Below are 16,557 nucleotides of genomic sequence, written 5' to 3'. Positions count from 1 at the left end.
GCATATATCCTGAAGATTATGCATCATCGATAAAATATTGCATATATCCTGAAGATTATGCATCATCGATAAAAAATTGTATATATCCCGAAGATTATGCATCCTCGATAAAATATTGCATATATCCTGATGATTATGCGTCCTCAATAAAATCTTGCATATATCCTGAAGATTATGCAAACGTAATATTCATTATATAGTTGATGGATATATAATGAAAGAGATGAATACATATTTATATATATGTTCTTGTATTCTTTGAGGACAATGAAAAGTAATCTAATATCGATATAGATTTTGACAAACATTTCCTGAAGTAAATGTTTTATATTTGTCAAAAAAAAAATGATTGTATTTATGTGAATACAACTAAAGAATCATTAAAAATGATTATTATTGATGCAATTTTATAGTGGGTTTTGAATACCTAAAAAGAATATTAAGAAAATTGCCTTGAAACATCTAAGTATAAGAATAACAGTGAGCATGACTAATATTATTTAAATACATGAGACATGTATTTATTGTTCATCATTCCCTGCAGAGAATGATACGAATTGAATTCAATCACTTTTAAAGATTGTTTGTATTAGTCATGTTACTATACATTGTTATTACTTGCAATGTTGGAAATTATTACATGTGACATATATTAAAGATCAAATTTTGCATACATCTTGGAGGTTATGCAAAAATTGTATTCATATATTCTTTGAAATATTGTTAAAGAAATTGTTGAGTAATTTCTTTTTATATATGAACAAGTAATAAATTTTTAAGAAATTTATAATAATGTTCTACTTGTTCAACGTCATTCCCCGAAGTGAATGTAATGATTTTAAATAATCAATGGCATTGTTTGCTACTCAAATATTTCCAGAAGAAATTGAAAACAACTAAAAGATGAAATACCACACACAATCAAAGTGCATGAAATCTATATATCATGTGTGGGAATAATAGTAGTCGCGTACCTGTAGTACGGACACACTTATAATCAAGATAAAAGTATATTTGATTATTAAATAAGTGTGAATTGTACAAATTGATTGTACATTTAGAATATTTAAATATCATTCCCTGAAGAGAATGAATAGACATGAAATTCTATTTCAAAGAATATAGATTTCACATATATTGGTAATGCCAGAAGCAAATTAATATATACATATTTTATTATTTCTTGAAATCAATAGTTTCAAACTATTGTTAGTACAGGATATGTATATATATAGTTACTATATAATTCAGTTTGTATATTCCCAAAAGTGGATATATAATTTACTCATATTTGTTAGTGATCCAATATAATCAAAGTGATAAAGAATCACAAAATGATTATTTGAAAAGCTTCCTGAAGAAGTACAATTGCTACTTTGAGTAGTAAAATATCTTTGTATGTACCTAGATGTATAACTTTTATCTAGTTATGAAAGTGATAATAAATAACTTATTATATGTACTTGTTGTACATTTAAATATATAATATATCAAGTCATGATAATTAGACTGATGAATAGTCTATTAATAAATTAGACGACTTGTTAAAAAGATATCAGGAAAAATGAATGATATGTTATGGTTATATCTATTTGACCATTACAATAACATGATGAAGTTGTCATGTATCTTTTAAATTATACACATCATTGAATTGATGATAGTGATTCCTGAAGAGTGTATATGTTTTGGAGAATAATATAATTATATTATTCGTGTATATAAAAATGAAACTTGTAATGATTATGTTGTAATGAATTTACATTACATTTTGAAAGCTTCATTGAAATACAAATTATAGTGAGCCTGAAGTTCATGAATTGAATTATTTTGACATGATCAATCATATGCAATAAATTGTCAAAGAATTTGACTAAATTTTGTTGAAGAACCAGAAGATTCTTCTCATTGTTATTTATAAGGCTCAAAAGAAGAATGTGCATATATTTGCACATAGAAAATATTTAAATTATATTTTCTTAACAATCTTGAGCCATTGTTAGATTTTTATTGCATAGTTTCTTATCGATGTGATAAGATTATATAATCATGCATTTACAAAATGTGTAAATTTATGTATTTCTAATTATACATGTATGACTCATTCTTAGAAATGAATTAAGTTCATAAGGATTGAACTTGAAACTGAAGTTTATTGAACCTGAAGTTCAATGTCATATAGTATATATGAGTTTAAACAAATATTGATTTATTGTGATATATTGAAATCCCTACAGGTATATTAATATTATTACATATCACAATTTTTAAAAATTCTCTCGATCAGGGGGAGAGAAGCAGTTGGGATCAATGATAATTTTTGAAAAATGATCCTTGCACAAAGTATATAAGAACAATATAGTTCAAAATGATATATACCAACTGCAAATCAATATTATTCAAAGTTGAGATAGAATGAGTTGAAAACGCCTGAAGCGTAAATGAACAATGTAGAAATTATTAATAAATGTTCATTTGATTTGCCCTGAAGTTGTTAAATCTAGAGGTACTCATGGAGATACCTTAATGTTATAAAGCATTAAAATGATAACCGTGATGAAAACAGTACTCGAAAAGACTCCCAAGAGAAGTTAGACATAACACATTTGATCATAATTGAATCCCTGAAGTGATTCTATATAGGTACCTATAAATGATAAACATATTTGAAAAATATGTAATTTAAAGAGATCTCTATAAGTTATGTCAATATGGGAGGAAATTATCATTTATTGAAATTTTTGTCGACAATAAATATTGAATGTTTGCATATGCAATAAACTAACATGAGATAGCAAGGATCATGGTATTAGATTTGTCGAGAATCATCGACATACATTTTGATTTTTGGCCAAAATATTATGACGCAATCCAGGCAAATTTACTCACATAAAGTGAAGTAAGACCTGTAGAGTGTGCAAATAAATATTTCTAATGAGAAATTTGCATATATGTATTTGTACATAATGAATTGTTGTACAAAGTTTGCATAGACATGAGATTGATTGAAGTAAGGCTTAAATATTGAGAAAATATAATCATGATTTGATTATAGCCTGGAATATATTTTATGAGGATTTATAAGCGTCACATAAATGTTGCAACAAAAGGTTATTTATTTGGAGCTCCTAATATAGTGAGAATTTGAAATAAGCCTTATCTAAAAATTCTAAAAGAATTTAATACATGTCTTAAGTGATATAAATTCAAAGTCGCGCGCACTATATGACAAAGATCTTTGTATGAAATAAAGACATGTAAGTAAATTATTATTTGAAAAATACCTATGGTTGTCTATGCAATATAAATACGTAAATTATACGTTGTGATAGACTCTTGAAGAGTTTTTGATTAATTGAAGAACAAACTTTTATTTCTTTTGTATTTCGAGAAATATTAATGTATAAAGTTTGTTCATTAGTATTGAAGTCCTGAAGTACTTCATATGTATCAAGAATTATAGATATATGATCATTTGATATGGAAATTAAGATCATAAAACAAGATGGAATAAATATATGGTCTTGGAGTACCATCATTGTCACAAATGAAAATTTGTAGTACCATTAATGTGTTATGTTCATATCTACTTGAAATTTTAAATTTTCGTATGAACAAAGTTGTGTACACACATGAATGATACAATTAGTTGGCTAAAGACTAATGTTCCACGAACCCCTCATCTATAATTTAGAAGTCCATACATACTCTGGAAGAGTTATAGAAAATATATGATCAAAGATTATATATGGTGATATTTTAAAAGTGATAACAATAATCTTATGAGATTTATTATCACCAAAAGAATTATGGATCATATGTGCATGAGGGGGAGACATATTCATGTTGCACTCTTTTTCCCTTAATTCAGGTTTTGTCCCAATGGGTTTTCCTGGCAAAGTTTTTTAACGAGGCAACTATAAATCATGTTAACATACTTGCATTTTATGAAGCAAGTAAAGAATGTGTGTGAGTGAGATCATTAGCATAGCATATTCGGGAAACATATGGATTGCACTCAATAAAGAAGTATCAACCCAAGCAATTCTCTATGGATAATACTGCTTGCATCGTTCAACTAAAAGGAGGTACATTGAAGGAGATAGAGTTAGAACACATTTCACGAAATTCTTCTTTATACGCTTCAAGAAAATGCATATTGGTGTTCAACATATTCAATCAAGTGTCAATCTTACAAACTTATTCACAAAATTATTACCAACATCAACATTTGAGAAGACGGCAGACAAGATCGAAATTCGTCGATTAGAAGATCTCCACAAATGCCTAAATGAGGGGGAGTTAGTTTACACTATACTCTTTTTCCTTTGATCAAGTTTTCAGCAAGATTTTTAATAAGGCAGTTATTATGGACATCCAAGGGGGAGTGTTATAAATATTAATAATTATGTGGATGTCCAAATCTTTTATTTATTACCATTAATTGTAATCAATATTCCTCTTTTTCTTAGTTTCCCTTTTTCTTAGTTTCTTAATATCTCACTCTTGTATTTGTATAAATAGGGGTTCACCCCATTGGAATAAACAACTCAGAAATTCTCATTCACTTTCTCTTTCTCTCTTCATCTTCTTCTTCTTTCTTCTCATCTACTTTATATTATTTTATATTATTTTATAACAGATTTTTTATACTTAGATATACCTAATATTTTTTTTTCTAAACACATAACATTTAATATTTGTGGGATATGACACATTTTAGAATATTCTTAAAATACCCCCATTTACATTACTGCCTCCCCACTCTCTTCTTCTCTCTTTGTTATAAACAAAAAAAAAAAAAATTAAAGTGGGCATCGGGCCCATCGGGCCAGTCATTTGACCATCGGGCCCTACATCGGGTCCATCGGGCCAGTCCTATAAAATGAAAAAAATTAAAAAAAAATAAAGTGGGCATCTGACCATCGGGCCGACCATCGGGCCCTACATCGGGTCCATCGGGCCAGTCCTATAAAATGAAAAAAATTAAAAAAAATAAAGTGGGCATCTAACCATCGGGCCGACCATCGGGCCCTACATCGGGCCCATCGGGCCAGTCCTATAAATAGAAATTTTTTTAAAAAAATCCAAAATGGGCATCAGACCATCGGGCCCTACATCGGGCCATGCATCGGACTATCGGGCCTTCATCTTCAAGCTCATATCAAACCAGAAAATCGGATTTTCTTGCCCAGAAAGATCACAGACCCTAGATCTACTCCATCTAACCCTAGATCTAATCAAGAATGCACATAGCCAACCTAAATCTATCAACTAACAACATTTTCACCATAATCAATAAGAAAAAAAAATTAAAAAACCGAAAGGGGACAGGCTCGTCGCGTGCTCTGTGGATGGGTTCCCTCCGTGGGGTGGTGGGTTCGGTGGGTTCTTCATTCGAGTGGGGAATCGTGGATGGTGCGATTTCAAACGCGAGAGAGAGAGAGAGAGAGAGAGAGAGAGAGAGAGAGAGAGAGAGAGAGAGAGAGAGAGAGAGAGAGAGAGAGAGAGAGAGAGAGAGAGAGAGAGAGAGAGAGAGAGAGAGAGAGAGAGAGAGTTTAGAAATGAGGGGGGTAAAATTGGGTTTAAGTAAAAGTTATCCCATTTTACAAATTATGTATAGTTTTAGATTAGGATACCAATTTTAGTCTCTAATATGCATATAATTTCAAATTTCCCATATTAAAACAATCCTTCCATGTAAATTTATACCGTCACTCTAAAATACTGTCATCGGTAAAAAAATAAAACACAAGTTATGTATATTAAAGAAAACACTATCTAGCAGAATAGCACTATGATTATATTTTTAGATAGGGTAATTTGCGGCAAAACCTCCTAAAGTGGGCAGGTTTTTGCAACTAACCTCCTAATCTAAAATTTTGGTGGTAAAACTACCTAAACCACCAGTCCGTTAGCAGTTAGCCCTTTCCATCCATTTTTGGGTGTTAACAGCCATGGTGGAATGTCCACGTGTACACAGTGTACACGTGACACAATTTTATTAGTCCACGTAATAAATATTTAAAATTAAATAAAAAATTAATTATTTTTTAAAAAAAATTATTTTTTCTTTAAAAATTAAAAAATTAAAAATTAAAAAAACAATTTTAAAAAAATAAAAATTAAAAAAAACCCTAATTCTTTCATCAATTAACAAACCCTAAAGCTAATCCGTTAAGAACCCAAACCCATTTCCCCAGCTTCTGCAACTAACTCCCATACCCAATCAATCTTTCATCAATAAACAAACCCTAAACCTAATCCCCAATTCCTCAAATCAATTTCAAAATCAACAACAATGGCTTCCCAAAACCCTACATACAGAAGAAATTCAATGTTAACAGTTTTTCTGACCTGAGACAAAGTTCACAACTTTATTATCTCTTAACAGTTTTTCTGACCTGAGACAATGTGGAACCTGCACCAGTGTCAAGAAAATGGTGGTCGGAACAATCTGCAACCATATCAAACTGACTAAACTTATCTAGATTATCATTTTTGGTCCCATGGGTTAGATCTTTATCTTCTTGAATTTGTTTATCTTCCTTATTTACATGTCTGTTTCCAAATATACCCAACTCGGTTACTAGTTCTGATTCAGAGCAAAGATCATTCCCTTCCATCACTTCTTTCGCATTAGACATCTTAGATTCACTTTGAACTTCGGGGACTTGAACTAATGGTGTTGAATCTGGATCCAAGTTCGATTCAAAGGTTCTAAGTAGACTTGCAGCTATGTTTGTGAAAAAACCAATGGCGACTAGTGGAAGGGAAAAGGAAGCAGTCTCTTGAAGCCATTGAAGAAACAATCGTCAGAATTCCCGACGCCATTCTTCGTCAGGGTGGTAACATCGTTGCTGTTCTCGCACGAATCGGGGATGAGATCCAATGGCCATTGGCTAAGGATGAAGCAGGCGTGAAGCTTGATGATTCGCATTGGATGGGTCGGAGGTTTTCGGTGCAAGAGGTTTCAGAAAAGGCGAAAAAGGGGTCAGAGGTTTTGGATGGGTCTGTGGCGAGGGAGACTTCTTCGACAGATTTGAAGAAGGAGAAGAAGAAGAAGAAAGAAGAAGAAAGAAAAGAAAAGGAGAAAGAATTAGGGTTTTTTTTTTTAATTTTTATTTTTGTAAAATTGTTTTTTTAATTTTAAATTTTTTATTTTTTAAAGAAAAATTAATTTTTTTTATTTTTTATTTTTTATTTTTAAAATAAATAATTTTTTATTTCAATTTTAAATATTTATTACGTGGACTAATAAAATTGTGCCACGTGTACACTGTGTAAACGTGGACATTCCACCATGGCAGTTAACAGCCAAAAATGGATGGAAAGGGCTAACTACTAACGGACTAGTGGTTTAGGTAGTTTTACCACTAAAATTTTAGATTAGGAGGTTAGTTGCAAAAACCTGCCCACTTTAGGAGGTTTTGCCGCAAATAACCCTTTTAGATATGTAGATTAATGTAAACTCTTCGACTAGAAAAAGAAAAAAAAAATAGCTTAACCAATCAAACCAAAGCAAAGTTTTTGTTATTAGTTATTGACTTTGATTAAAAATATATTTATAGTAAATAATTTTAATTTTTTTTCCAGCGAAACCAGCTGTTCACCCTAATACGTCAAAAAAGCTAGAAAAAATTAAGACAAATCTTAACAAAAAGTGATCCCCATACCAAGTTATTGATGAATGACGATACAACTCAGCTTGAAAGCTAAAATATAACATAATCCTCATAACATTGGTGAGTTAGCCTACTGTTGGGTTTTATGCCCTAAATAAAACTCTTTACAATCTGATTAGTTATCAATATAAGAAATTTGAAGTGATTGATGTTTGCATGAATTCTACATGCTAATGGTTTAAATATATTTATTACATTTACACACAAAATCAGTTAAATCCAGATCATATGTTTATTCACAATTACAGTATCGTCAACACAGTGGAATGTGATTGTGTTCATATGAATCAGAAGACTTGGTCCCTGTTTCATCAGTGTTATTGGGTTTACACTAATGTGATAATCAGCGATGATGTGTACTTACACTTGGAGCAAGTGTTATGTTCTTTCCAGGACATTAGTAAAGTATACTAGTTTCAAATGTATGGAGTATACATTGGACTGGACCGATATTGCAACTAAGTTAAGATATTACAAACTTACGGTTATACATATCTTTCCAAGTCAATATCAGTAGTTGATCTTAATATTAAAAGAATCTAAATCCTGATATGCTTAGGCTCAACTCAGTAGTGCTATTCATGTTCTTTGATTTATTAGTTAAGCCTACTTTTAGGTCAGGGTGATACGTATATTTTGGGAACATGATAGTATGATTGAGTGGGAGTGCTGAACATAAATATGGAATCTATAGCTTCTACTGGTGTATAGAAGTCAAGTGATGATTCCCTTTGAGCTTAGAAAATAGAAGTAAATGGATGAGCTCTTGTTTAACTGACTAATTATTAGATCACTAAACACCATTTACAGGTAGCTAAGTGTTTTAAGGGGCAAAATACATTGAGGGGTGAGAACGGTAAAGAAATCCCATCTCGATGTAGATCATCTATATAGAGGATCTTTAAATCACAATAAGATTATAACAATGGTTAAATGAGATAGCATATTGATATCGTGGAACATATAATATGCTCTATATAAGTCTGAGAGTGCAATTCTAAGTTGTAAGAGTGGATTCAACGAAGAATTAATAAGTAGGAATTTACTTGGTAAATTTGGTTCACTTATTGGAAGCTCAGCATATAGATCCATGGTCCCCATTCTAGTTGAGAACATTCTGCTTGTAAGACTCATTAATTGATTCGTGATTGATCAATTATAATTCTAAAGTTAGACTATGTCTAATTTTATGAATTTTCACTAAGCAGGGGTGAAATTGTAAAGAAAAGAGTTTCTAGGTTTATTTATTTATTAATGGACTTTATATGTCTAATTAATAATTAAATTAAATGACAATATTATTTAATAATCTATTTTAGTTATTAAATAATTAGTTTTGGCATTTAAAAGGTTAGAATTAGAAAATTGGCGTTTTTGAGAAAATAGAAATAAAATTTGATAAAACTGCAAAATCAAGTGGGGCCCACTAACACACCTTGGCCGGCCACTTATTGTGGAGTTTCAAATTGATTTTTTCATTATTTTAATGTCAAATAATTCCTAACCTAAACCTAGTAGTTGCCTATAAATAGAAAGTGATGGCTCAGTCAAAACACAAGTTTTCACAAGCTTTTCTGACAGAAATTTCTCTCTTCAGAAAAACTGAGCCTTCTCCACTTTCTATACCTGGCCGAAACCCTCTCTTCTCTTTTCCCTTCATCAATTTCGAACCCTAGTGAAAGAGTAAGTGCCCACACATGGCAAGCAGTAACTCAATCATAGATTGGAAGACTGTGAAGGATCAAGCTTGAAGAAGAAGAACATTCAGGCTCAGATCTTGATTATACTCTGCTACAGAAAGGATACAAGTATTAGAGATCTGAGCGGAAGGAGACATTAATTCCGTTGCAACAATGTAAGGTTTTCTTAACTTTATATGTGTTTAATTTATCGTTTTAGAAAGTTCATATTTAGGGTGTTTAAACAACATACTTGTGAGTAGATCTAAGATCCTAGTAAAATAAATTCCAACACCTACTTAGGGTGTGTTCGACAGCAGATTTAAACAGCACAAAATTCAATAATAACTATCTTAATTTTTTATCAACCATAATAACAATTTTGGGATACCACTTATGGAGATCCTCCCCATGGGCTTGATTCCGGTTATGATGAATTCAGGCGGACGTGTTTGGGACTGGGTCAAATTTCTTTTGGAGCTTAAATCAAAAGGGCGCCAATGTTGAGGAAGTGTTTTTGTATGCATCGATTGTGGTAGATACTATTTGGCGAGCCCGCAATGATAAGATGCACTGTTGAGAATCATGGGGTTCCATCTCAAAACCAATTGGCAATGAGTGGAGTAGCCCATGTTCTTATATATGGCTCAATGCTCTACCATTTATTCCATGTGGGACATTGTCCACAATATTCCCCCTCAAGATGATGGCTATTTTTTTGCTCATCAATCTTGAACCGTATCAGAGTGGACATGGTCACTATCTGTATAGGTGCGGATCGAATATGATCACTTGCCCGCAAGGGATATGGCTCTGATACCATGTTGAGAATCATGGGGTTCCATCTCAAAACCAATTGGCAATGAGTGGAGTAGCCCATGTTCTTATATATGGCTCAATTCTCTACCATTTATTTCATGTGGGACATTGTCCACAATATGCACAACAATAATTTTAGTAGCATCATACATTATATTAACTCTATCATTCGATATTATGCAGATTATGGATCCTAACTTTTCACTTCCCCTACTACTAGAGTTGCTCCCCTCCGCTGAAGGACCGAATCAAAATCAACTGCGATGTTAAGTGGGAAGTTCGTCGATGAGTGTTGTGGCTCTGGCTCGGGATCACTTAGGAATTGATTTGTGGGTTGCTTCCAACAAGCTCATTTTCTCTGATGCCCTTATTGGTGAAGTTGTAGCTTTCCATCTGGCACTTGAGACAGCAGTGAAGAGGAAGCGCACAATTTTGTGATTATAGAGAGCGATTCCGAGATAGTTATCAAGACTTTGCAAAGAAAAGTTTTTGTCTGGAGCATTGATAATTATGTTTGGAATTGTAATAGATTTTCTAGACAAGTGTTGATTTGCAATTTTGCCTTTATCGACTTAGTAATTCTGCGGCTCACAATGTAGCTAACTGGGTTTTTGCCCAAAATTTAACTGGGATGGTTGTTGTGCTAACTATCCCATGCAGATATTATTTGTAATGACCATAAGGCCTAACTTTTTATTTTAATAATTAACCCTCTTTTTCAAAAAAAGAAAAAAAAAACCATAATAACAATTAGGCAACTATATGACATAAATATTTTCCCCAAACATTACATCCTAAAAGATATATATATCTTTATATATTAAAAGTGCCTATCTAACGACATTTCTTGGTTTAACAGAATATACCTTAAAAATAAAAGAATATTCTGTTAAATTTAACGATGTTAATAGATTTGATCTCCTGTTTGTTGGGTTTTATGCCCTAAATAAAACTCATTTCAATATAATCAGATTTACTTATTAATATAGATCAGAAATAACATTTAATGTTGCATAGTTCACATGATTTATTTCATGATTATATGTACATAATGTATAAATTCATCTGAAACCCTTTTCACATACTTGATCCTGTTTATTGTTTCGTCAACACATTGGAAAGTAAACATGACTATGTGAATAAAGTTTCCTAGATTTATCAGACATAGGGTTTTACTGATATGATAATCTACAACAGAGTTTACTTGCATTTGGAGAATTGCTATGTTCTTTCCAGACCATTGGTTAAAGTAAAGCTCAGGTTGGATGCATGGCGTATGCATCAGAAGGGACCGATATTGAACTTTGACTTAGATTTATTAAACTTACCGTAATATCTATTCAAGTCAATATTGCCTAGTTGATCCTAGATCAAATGTTCTTAATCCTGTTATGATTAGGCTCAATCTTGAAAGGCTATTCGTGTTCTTTGATTTGTTAGTTAAGCCTACTTTTAGGTCAGGGTGATACGTACATTTTGGGAACACGGTAGTGCAATTGAGTGGGAGCGCTAACATAAACATGGAATCTATAGCTTCTATCTGGCGAATAGTAAGCAAATGATGATCTCCTTCGAGCTTGACCAAACGAACATAAATGGTGGAGTACTCATTTCACATAAGCTGAAATATCATTTATACGGAGTCAAGTGTTTTAAGGATAAAATACATTGTAGGGTGTAACGGTAATCTAATCCCTTTACAGTGTAGATCATTCATATAGAGGATCATTGATCACATTAGGATTATAACAATGGATAACTAATGATGCGTCTATATGGTGGAACATATAGAGCATTCTATATACTGAGAGTGCAATTCTAAGTTCTATGCGTGGATTCAACGAAGAATTAATAAGTTAGTGAATTTTAGTGCTAAATTCTTGATCTACTTATTGGAAGCTCGGTTATATAGACCCATGGTCCCCGCACTAGTTGAGATAATATTGCTTGTAAGACTCATATAATTGGTTTTGATTAATCAATTATAATTCTCAAATTAGACTATGTCTATTTGTGAATTTTTCACTAAGTAAGGGCGAAATCGTAAAGAAAGAGTTTTAGGGGCATATTTGTTAATTATAATACTTTGTATGGTTCAATTAATAAATATGATAAATGACAATATTATTTAATAATTATTTATAGTTATTAAATAGTTAGAATTGGCATTTAAATGGTTGAATTAGAAAATTGGCGTTTTTGAGAAAATCAGATGCAGAAAAGGTAAAACTGCAAAATTTCAAAAAGTGATGCCCAAATCCACTAGTATAGGGCCGGCCACTTTTGTAGGAAATTTAAACTGATATTTTCATTATTTTAATGCCAAATAATTCAAACCTAACCCTAGTGGAATGCTATAAATAGATAGTGAAGGCTTTAGGAAATTTACACTTAAATTTTCTATTTTTCCTTCAGAGAAAAACCTGAGCCTTCTCTCTCCCTATCTTTGGCCGAACCCACTCTCTCTCTCTCTTCCTCATTGAGATTTCGAAATACTTAGTGTATGAGTAGTGCCCACACACAGCAAGTGATACCTCAACCATAGTGAGGAAGATCGTGAACAAAGACTTTCAGCAAGAAGGAGGTTTCAACATCAAAGATTCAGAGAAAGAGATCTAGGTTCAGATATTGATAATGCTCTGCTACAGAAAGGAATCAAGGGCTAGATATCTGAACAGAAGGAGTCATATTATTCCGCTGCACCCAATGTAAGGTTTCTTTAACTTTGTACGTGTTTATTTTATCGTTTTAGAAAGTTCATATTTAGGGTGTTAATCAACATACTTGTGAGTAGATCTAAGATCCTGGTAAAATAATTTCCAACAACTGGCCTCAGAGCCTTGGTAATTGATTTACTTGCAAGAAATTTGGACTTTAAAACGATTGTTTGTTTGTTTTTGGATGGTACCATGTTGTATTGAGTGTTATTTGATGATTGATTGATGTTTGTGAATTTTCGTGAAAAATAATTGAATATCTGTTTCTGGAATTATTTTTATTGGATAGTATGGAAAAAATTAAGCAAGTTACTCTTTTACAGAACTCAATTTCGATTTAATTTGAATTGGTTATGATTTTTTGAAGTTTCGAAAAAATCGGGTTGTGTCGCTGCACCACGAGCGCGCGCGGAACAGGCTACATGCAGCCCCAAGTGCGCCCATGGACAGTATGCTTGGCATACTGTCCGTACAGCTCACAATTTTTTCATTTTTCTTCGTTTTTTCATGCTTTTTCATGGAATTAACTTCCGATTTTTTGTGTAGTTCTGTATTTATACTATTACTATTCCTAATTCAATTCTAATTATCATTTTGAATTAATTTAATATTTTTTTTAAATTTAATTCAAGATATTAGTGTAATTTGAATTTAAAAATAGTTAGTATCTATCTTTTTTGCTTAATAATCTATCTTATTTTTAAATTTGATTATATCTTATCTTATTTTTAAATTTAAGGTCAGATTTTAAATTTTTAAATTAAATCTTTTTTTTTTAATAATTTGACCTTATTTAAATTTAAAATAAGATAACTATAATCATGTAATTTTAAATAAATGTAAGATATTTTGCTAACTTTTAAATTTTGTTATTTTATTCATTTAAATTACATTTAAAATCTGAAAAAGATATTCATTTATCTTTTTTAATTTTTTATTTAATTTTTATTTATGAAATAACATTTAATTTTTAAAAGTAGTTAGCAAATTTTGAAATGATATTTAGGTTGGTTGAAACCTAATTTTTCAAAATTGTAGGTTTAATTTAAAATTTCAATTTTTTTTAAATTTTTCGAAAATATTTTATTTATTTAATTAATTATTTCGAAATTAATTATTTAATTTAAAATTAAATAAATCCTACATCCAACTATCCAGCTAATCTTGTTGCAGGAGTATGTGTTTTAGCTTATGTGTAAGTTTTTAAAACCTATTATTACTTGATTGCAAATAGCCATGGTTAACTTGTTGACAGATCCAATGATCTGATTTTAACTCATGGCTCCCTTGGTCAAGTTAATAATTTGTAACAGGTATATTTACAATCTTCTTTCATCTGTGTATGACCTAGCAACATGATAGGACCCATCCAAAGTGTGGTTGTGTGAGCCTATGTGTTTAATTTCATTATAGATGCATATAGGTTGCTGTTGCTAAATAAAATGTCATAGTTCTTGATAGATTTTATTTAGGCCCATTTAGTTTTTGAGCTTAGTCAATTAATAACAGTTGTTCATTTTAAGATTAAATTCCTCTCTTTTGGGCCTTGTGTGAGAGTTGGGAGCCATAGTAGTGGGTACGATATACTGAACCCAGCACCCCCTCACATAAACCACCCCAATTGTGAAGGTCCATTTGCCTGATTTCAATAACTGTACTAGGTTAATTAAACTAGTTTAACCTAATAAAATTGATTAGCAACATAATTAATTTCATTTATTTTGAAATTAATTTAAGAAAATTATAGTTTAAAGAATTTTTTATTCTAAGCTAAACTATATGTATTTTCTTGTATTTAATTAAATATGGAATTATAACCATCTAGATTCTTTCTACAGCTTAATTTAAAATTTTCATTAAATATTCCTATTTAAGTTGATATTTAGTTATCTACAACTAATCAACTTAAATCTGAATATCTTTTGAATTTCAAATTTCAAAATTAAGTTGAGGAATTTTAGGCATTGGTTATTAAGATTCTTTAGATATTTTTTTTAAGTTAATATCTTTTCGAATATTAACTTTAAATGGAATATTTTAGATATTTTTTTAAGTTGATATCTTTTCGAATATTAACTTAAAATGGAATATTTTCAAATTAAATGTTTACAACTTAATTTCTGATATTTAATTAAATTTAAATTTAAAAATATTTAAGTTCTAGATTTTTTCTAATACAACTTAAATTAGATATTTTTTCAAATTTTATGAAAAAGATACTTAGTCAAATAAGGTATTTTCTAGATAGTTATTTCTAGACTACTTATTATTTCTAATATTAAATAGGAAAATATTATACATTGTGAAATTAATTATTTAAATAATTAATTTTGGTACAATTTATTTTAAGTATATTTTTCCTAGTATTAAACTAGAGATAAATAATTAAGCCTTCTCTACACTTAATTATTTATTTCTTGAATTTAATACATTTAATTAATTTGAAAATTAAATATCTAAGTTGATTTTCATCATGATACTTAAATATTTCTTTTTCATGACACTTAATTAAATAGAAAATTATTTTTAGTTGAAATTTATTTTTTCAACTAAATTTAAATAATTTTCAAAATATATTTTTTCTTTATTTTATTAATCAAATTTCGAAATTGCATTTCTTAAATGCTGGAATTTCGAATTTTATTTGAAAAATAGATTAAAATTGTAAATTATTTATTTTAATTTTGGACCAACTTAAATCAATGATTTTTTCATTTAACTTAAAATAAATGAAGTAAAATATATTTTTCTTTATTTTATTAATCAATTTTCGAAATTGCATTTCATAATGCAAGATGATTTCGAATCTATCTTGAAAAATAGATTAAGTTGTAAATTAATTATTTATTTTAATTAATTCTTGGATCAACTTAAATCAATGATTTTTTCATTTATTGATTAATTTAAAATAAATGAATTAAAGTATATTATTAGAAATTGAATTAATTAGTCAAAGGAAAATCTAGATAGATGATATTTTTGCTTGAAGTATTTTTCTAGTGTATTTAATTAAATAGAAAATTAATATTTAAGTTGATTTTCATCATCATACTTAAATATTTGAAATTTTTCTTATATATTTAATTAAATAGGAAAATTATATTTTTTGTTGTAAATTAATTTTGGGCCAACATTAAATTAGAATAATTTTTCCAGGATTAATTTTTTTTTTATTATTTTAACATGCATTTTCAAAAATTGTGTCCTTGAATACTTTAATTTTTCGAAATGCAATATATATTTAAAGAAAATTAAATTTGAGTTGTAAATTAATTTAAATTAATTTTGTAACAACTTAAATTGAATATTTTTCTAAATATTTATTGGAAATTATTACTAAGATGGAAATAATTCACGTTATTTTCATATCCATCTAAGTAAAATTTATAAATATTAAATTAAAATTTATATTTAGAATTTTTCATTCTAAATTGGAAATTTTAATTAAATAAATATATATTTAAAATAAATAAAATAAATAAAGAGAATCAAAGAAAATACAACTCTTTTTAAATAATGAGCTTTTAATAAAAGACATTCGATCTCCATTGTGGGTTTTACATCGCGTTTGTTTTAGTGAGTAATCCTCCCTAATGGAGGAACGTTCATTAACAATTTTGCATCGTTTAATCTCGAATGATAAGTAGTTTGTAAGTG

This window comes from Cannabis sativa, chromosome 2 (genome assembly GCF_029168945.1).
Source record: "Cannabis sativa cultivar Pink pepper isolate KNU-18-1 chromosome 2, ASM2916894v1, whole genome shotgun sequence".
In the NCBI taxonomy this organism is placed as follows: domain Eukaryota; kingdom Viridiplantae; phylum Streptophyta; class Magnoliopsida; order Rosales; family Cannabaceae; genus Cannabis; species Cannabis sativa.
This window is presented reverse-complemented; position numbering follows the sequence as displayed.